Consider the following 6,298-nt stretch of genomic DNA (forward strand, 5'->3'; position numbering starts at 1 on the left):
GAAAACTGTCTTTATAACGGACCGGGGGCTGTACTGCTACAAGGTAATGCCCTTCGGTCTGAAGAACGCTGGCGCCACTTACCAGCGCCTCGTCAACAAAATCTTCAAAGAGCAAATCGGCCGGAACATGGAGGTGTACGTGGACGATATGCCGGTGAAGAGCCGCCAGGCAGACCAGCACATCGTGGATCTGGAGGAGACTTTCACCACCTTACGGAAGTTTCGCATGAAGCTGAACCCAGCGAAGTGCGCCTTTGGCGCTTCGGCCGGGAGGTTCCTTGGTTTCATTGTCAACCAGCGGGGTATCGAAGCCAACCCGGACAAAATCAAGGCCATCCAAGGTATGTCCCCTCCGACCAAAGTAAAGAAAGTTCAGGAGCTCGCTGGAAGGGTCGCCGCGCTCGGACGATTTGTGGCAAAATCGGCCGAACGCTGCCAACCATTCTTCAAGGTGTTAAAACGCCCAAAAGACTTTCTCTGGACTGCCGAATGTCAAGCAGCATTCGACCAGCTCAAGGAATACCTGGCGTCTCCTCCCCTACTGTCCAAGCCGCAAGAAGGGGAGATGCTCTACCTCTATCTGGCGGTCTCCCCAACCGCGGTCAGTGCGGTGCTGGTTCGGGAAGAGGCAAAGCTCCAGAAGCCTGTGCACTACATCAGCCGGGTCCTACGGGACGCCGAGACGCGGTATACGAAGGCTGAAAAGATCGCCTTCGCGCTGCTGACCGCGACCAGGAGGCTCCGCCCCTATTTCCAGGCCCATTCTGTCACCCTCTTAACTGATCAACCGTTACGACAGATCCTCAGCAACCCCGAGAATGCGGGACGGCTGGTGAAGTGGGCAGTAGAACTCGGAGAATTCGACATCCGCTACCAGCCTCGACCCGCCATCAAGGCCCAGGTGCTCGCGGACTTCCTCGCTGAGTGCATGGTGCAGGAGGCGGAACCTAGACCGCCGGAAACGCCCAGCCTCGACCTCCCGACCTGGACGCTTCACATCGATGGGGTCGTCGAACCCCGAGGGTGGAGGGGCCGGGCTGGTCCTTACCAGTCCTGATGGAGTGATAACCGAGTATGCCTTGAGGTTTGGATTTCCAGTTACCAACAACGAGGCGGAATACGAGGCCCTAGTCGCAGGACTCAAACTCACTGGGGAGCTCGGCATCCGGCGTTTGAAGGTCTTCACCGACTCCCAGCTGGTGGTCGGGCAGGTCCGTGGAGAGTTCGAGGCCCGGAGCCCGACCATGCAGAACTACGTCCGGAAGGTGCAAGCACTCATTTCCGACCTCGGCAGTGTCGACATCCAGCAGGTCCCCAGAAGCGAAAATGCCAGGGCCGACAGGTTGTCCCGCTTGGTGGGCGCAGAGGCGCACAACTTGTCGAGGGCAGTCTACCTGGAGACCCTGGATGCCCCGAGCATCGGCGAGGCTGGAGCGGTGATGGCGATTGATCCGGAGCCGTCTTGGATGGACCCGCTCGTCGCCTACCTCGCCGAAGGGATCCTCCCTGAAGACGAAGATCAAGCTCGGCGACTTGTCAGGAAGTCCGCCCACTACGTACTCTATGAAGGGAGGCTGTATCGGACCTCGTTTACCGCCCCCCTCTTAAGGTGCCTCCGCCCCTCGGAGGCGGCCTACGTCCTCGGCGAAGTCCATGAGGGCGTCTGCGGATCGCACTCGGGGGCTAGGTCCTTGGCGCACAAGATCATGAGGCAAGGCTATTATTGGCCTACCTTGTTGGAGGACTCAAAGGATCACGTACGGAAATGCGACGCCTGCCAGCGCCACACTAACGTCCAGAGAGTCCCTTCTGTCCCCTTGGCACCAATCACCGCACCCTGGCCCTTCGCACAGTGGGGAATGGATATCCTCGGACCATTCCCGTCGCTTCCGCCCAGCGGAAATTCTTGATTGTTGCAATCGACTACTTCACCAAGTGGGTGGAGGCAGAGCCGCTGGCCACTATCACGGAGGCGCAAGTCCGGAAGTTCGTGAAGAAAAACATCATTGTCCGATTTGGGGTACCCCGGGTCCTCATCTCGGATAATGGTCGATAGTTCGACAACAAGCATTTCCGTGACTTCTGCGAGGAATTCGGGATCGAGCATCGGTTCACATCTGTGTTGCATCCCCAAACCAACGGTGAGGCCGAGGTGACAAACCGGACAATCCTCCAAGGAATTAAGGCGCGAATCGGTCGGACGGGGCAAGCTTGGGTCGAAGAACTCGAAAACGTCCTTTGGGCGTATCGGACCACGCATCGGACCCCTACCGGGGAGACGCCTTTCAGCCTAACCTATGGCACGGAAGCGGTTGTCCCCGTGGAGCTCGGACTCCCCTCGCCTCGGGTGGCTACGCACCGACCCGAGGCCAATTCGGAGCAACTCCGAGGAAACTTGGACCTCTTGGAAGAAGCGAGGGAAATGGCGCAGGTTCGGATGGCGATGTATCAGCGGAGGGTGGCCCGATATTATAACTCCAAGGTCCGACCAAAACTTTTCAGAATCGGAGATCTGGTGCTAAGGCGAGCCAAAGCATCTCAACCCGCGGAAGGTGGGAAGCTGGCGCCAAATTGGGAAGGCCCGTATAGGGTTCGCTGGGTAAACCGACCTGGCTCCTACCAGTTGGAGGCCCTAGATGGTCGAGAAATTCTAAGGAGCTGGAATTCCGCTAACCTACGGGTGTATTACCAGTAGAAAGACAAAGCCAGAAAGACAGTTCAAAAAATGTATAGTCCTTTTCATTTCAATAATTTCTGGTCGCAATGGCGTGTTCGTGTGATTACAAAGAATTCCCAGAGGGGGATTGGGGAGTAAAGAAAGTAAGGAAGAGGTGGGGACTCCGTAGAGTTGAAGATCCGGGATCCCGAACCCTCCACCCAAAGCAGTTGCAATCCCACCGGGCGTGGGTGCTTCTCCCCGGAGGCGCCATCGACGCCTCACGCAAAAGACGAAGAGCCGGCGCGGACGAAGAAGAAGTGGACGAAGGAGGAGTTTCACACTGCTCCTAGAGGAACGCCACCTCCAAAGGATATTCCGGCCCTCCCAAGAGAAGGGGAGGGAAGGAATACAAGGGAGAAGAGCGCGAGGAGGCGCGATCCCGGATGAAGCGTCTGGCGCAGAGCTCAATCGGGAGGTGGGGACGGAAAAGAGGGGGGATGTGATCCCGGATGAAACGCCTAGAGCGGAGTTCCGCCGGGGAGAATCTCCCCGTTGATCCCAGATGAAACGGCTAGTTGGCGGAAGTCGCGAGGGGCCGCACCTCCCGTTCTTCCGGCAGGGGCTTCCCAGCCACGCACCGGAGAGGAGGTCCACGATCCATGGCAACCTGAACAGCTCCGGCTTGGCAGGCTCCACCGCACCTGCACTTATATTTATAGCCAAACTGTGGCCCACCGGTCGTTCCGATGCGGGTGGCTCCAATAAATGCGGGCGCATCGAATCTGGAGCCGTTCCGGCTCTCGAGGCGTATCCTCCCACGACCTCCTAAGCGTCGTTCTCCTTAATTACATTCTTTATGCAGGACACTCCGGGCGGCGTGTATCCCACGGCACACGTATCTCCGCACGCGCCCAGGCCGCATCCGCCTCGAAGAACGCGCGTATCGCGGCCGCTTAACTGGCACTCCTCGCAAGCAGCAACTGGCCGATCCGATTTTCCAGGTAACGCCTCAATTAGCATTTAATAGCCTTCTGGTGTTCCCCAGGCGACGCGTCGAGAGGAGGAGAAATACGATCGCAGCTGGCCACGGAGAAACCCCGTCGAGCGGCCAAGTGATAGGCGCGCGACCAACGAGCGGAATTCCCCGAGGCTCAGTCCTCGGATGCCAGGCTAACCCGATGATCATCCCGGGAGCAGACTAGCCTGAAGCCCCGAACCGGTCGCCTCGGCTTGCGCCAGCCTTGGCCCGACCAACGAGCGGAATTCCCCGAGGCTCGGCCCTCGGATGCCAGGCTAACCCGATGATCATCCCGGGAGCAGACTAGCCTGAAGCCCCCGACCGGTCGCCTCGGCTTGCGCCAGCCTTGGCCGACCAACGAGCGGAATTCCCCGAGGCTCGGCCCTCGGATGCCAGGCTAACCCGATGATCATCCCGGGAGCAGACTAGCCTGAAGCCCCGACCGGTCACCTCGGCTTGCGCCAGCCTTGGCCGACCAACGAGCGAAATTCCCCGAGGCTCGGCCCTCGGATGCCAGGCTAACCCGATGATCATCCCGGGAGCAGACTAGCCTGAAGCCCCGACCGGTCACCTCGGCTTGCGCCAGCCTTGGCCGACCAACGAGCGGAATTCCCCGAGGCTCGGCCCTCGGATGCCAGGCTAACCCGATGATCATCCCCGGGAGCAGACTAGCCTGAAGCCCCGACCGGTCGCCTCGGCATGCGCCAGCCTTGGCCGACCAACGAGCGGAATTCCCCGAGGCTCGCCCTCGATGCCAGGCTAACCCGATGATCATCCCGGAGCAGACTAGCCTGAAGCCCCGACCGGTCGCCTCGGCTTGCGCCAGCCTTGGCCGACCAACGAGCGGAATTCCCCGAGGCTCGGCCCTCGAATGCCAGGCTAACCCGATGATCATCCCGGGAGCAGACTAGCCTGAAGCCCCGACCGGTCCGCCTCGGCTTGCGGCCAGCCTTGGCCGACCAACGAGCGGAATTCCCCGAGGCTCGGCCCTCGGATGCCAGGCTAACTCGATGATCATCCCGGGAGCAAGACTAGCCTGAAGCCCCGACCGGTCACCTCGCTTGCGCCAGCCTTGGGCCGACCAACGAGCGGAATTCCCCGAGGCTCAGTCCTCGGATGCCAGGCTAACCCGATGATCATTCCGGGAGCAGACTAGCCTGAAGCCCCGACCGGTCGCCTCGGCTTGCGCCAGCCTTGGCCGACCAATGAGCAGAAGAATTTCCTGAGGCCTAACCCTCGGATGCCTGGCCTAGCGCCGGAAGAATTTCCTGAGGCCTAACCCCTCGGATGCCTGGCCTAGCGCCGGAAGAATTTCCTGAGGCCTAACCCTCGGATGTCTGGCCTTAGCGCCGGAAGAATTTCCTGAGGCCTAACCCTCGGATGCCTGGCCTAGCGCCCGAAGGATTTCCTGAGGCCTAACCCTCGGATGCCTGGCCTAGTGCCGGAGGAACTTCAAGAGTCAGGAGTCGGCGAGAACGCTACCAAGAGTTTAAAAAGAGGAAGGACGAAAGTGAAATGAGGAAACCACTTTGTTTGCATTAACTTTCGTTGCATCAGGGCCGAGACCCATACAACATGGCAAAACGCCAACATACAAAGAAAAGAACAAAGAAAAAGTACAGAGGGTCAGCTTGGAGGAACCCCTGGATCGGGAACAGCGAGCACGTCCGCGAAGGGTAGGGAGACGGTTGGAGAACCGGCAGGCAATGGCATCGGAGGGGAGTCGAGGAGGGAGACCCCACTCAGGTCAATTCCGGGGTATTTAGTGGACACCCTTGCCAGGCCTTCATCGAAGCCTAAGGCAAGGAGTCGGACCCCGCATCCGACATGTCACGGATGAACTCGGCGGACTGACGATAGGCCTGTACCGCCTGACGCCCGATTTCTGCTGCTCTTCTCGGCCAGCGCCGCCTCCGCTCGCTCGTAATCTGAGCTTTCGCTTCCATGACCTTGCCACAATCCGCTCGTCCGCCTCGGAGGAGACCCTCAGCAGATCGGACCGAGCCTCCATGTGCTTCGCCTGGCAGCGATGCGAGCAGCCTCAGCCTCCTCCAGGCGCGAATGAAGCTCCGGTTGCTCGCACGATCCCCTCCAAGGCCGACTCAATTCAGCCATCTTGGCTTCAAGAGATCGGGTTTCGGTTGCGGGCGTTGTCGGCCGACTGCTGGGCCGTTCTCCCACCTCTCCCGGAAGTCGGCAGCCTTCCGGACTGCTTTTCGCTCGCTCCTCCGCCTTCCTGATCTCGCTTTCGAGACCCGAGGCAACTGAGTTGCTCGCTGAGCCTCCAACAGTGCCTCTCGAGGGCGGCGAAGCCGAGTGCCCGCTCTGCGGCCACCTGGAGCCTCGTCTCGAGGTCCCTGTCGTTCTCCCCGCCGCACGCCTGGCCTCCCCTCTACAGCTTTCAGTCGGCTCTCGGCCTTCGCCAGGAGCCTCGCCTGTTCCTCGTGGCTCTCCTCCAGACGGATTCATGTACTGGGCGAAGCTAAGAGACAGGAAAAATGAGAGCGTTCAGACGGGGATCAATAGAGCCTATAAATGACGAAAGCGACCAAAAGAACACTCACCGACATGAGGCATGACGCAGCTGGCAGCTCCGACTTCAGGGATCCTCATCTGCCGGA

Source organism: Phoenix dactylifera, chromosome 11 (genome assembly GCF_009389715.1).
Source record: "Phoenix dactylifera cultivar Barhee BC4 chromosome 11, palm_55x_up_171113_PBpolish2nd_filt_p, whole genome shotgun sequence".
Lineage (NCBI taxonomy): Eukaryota > Viridiplantae > Streptophyta > Magnoliopsida > Arecales > Arecaceae > Phoenix > Phoenix dactylifera.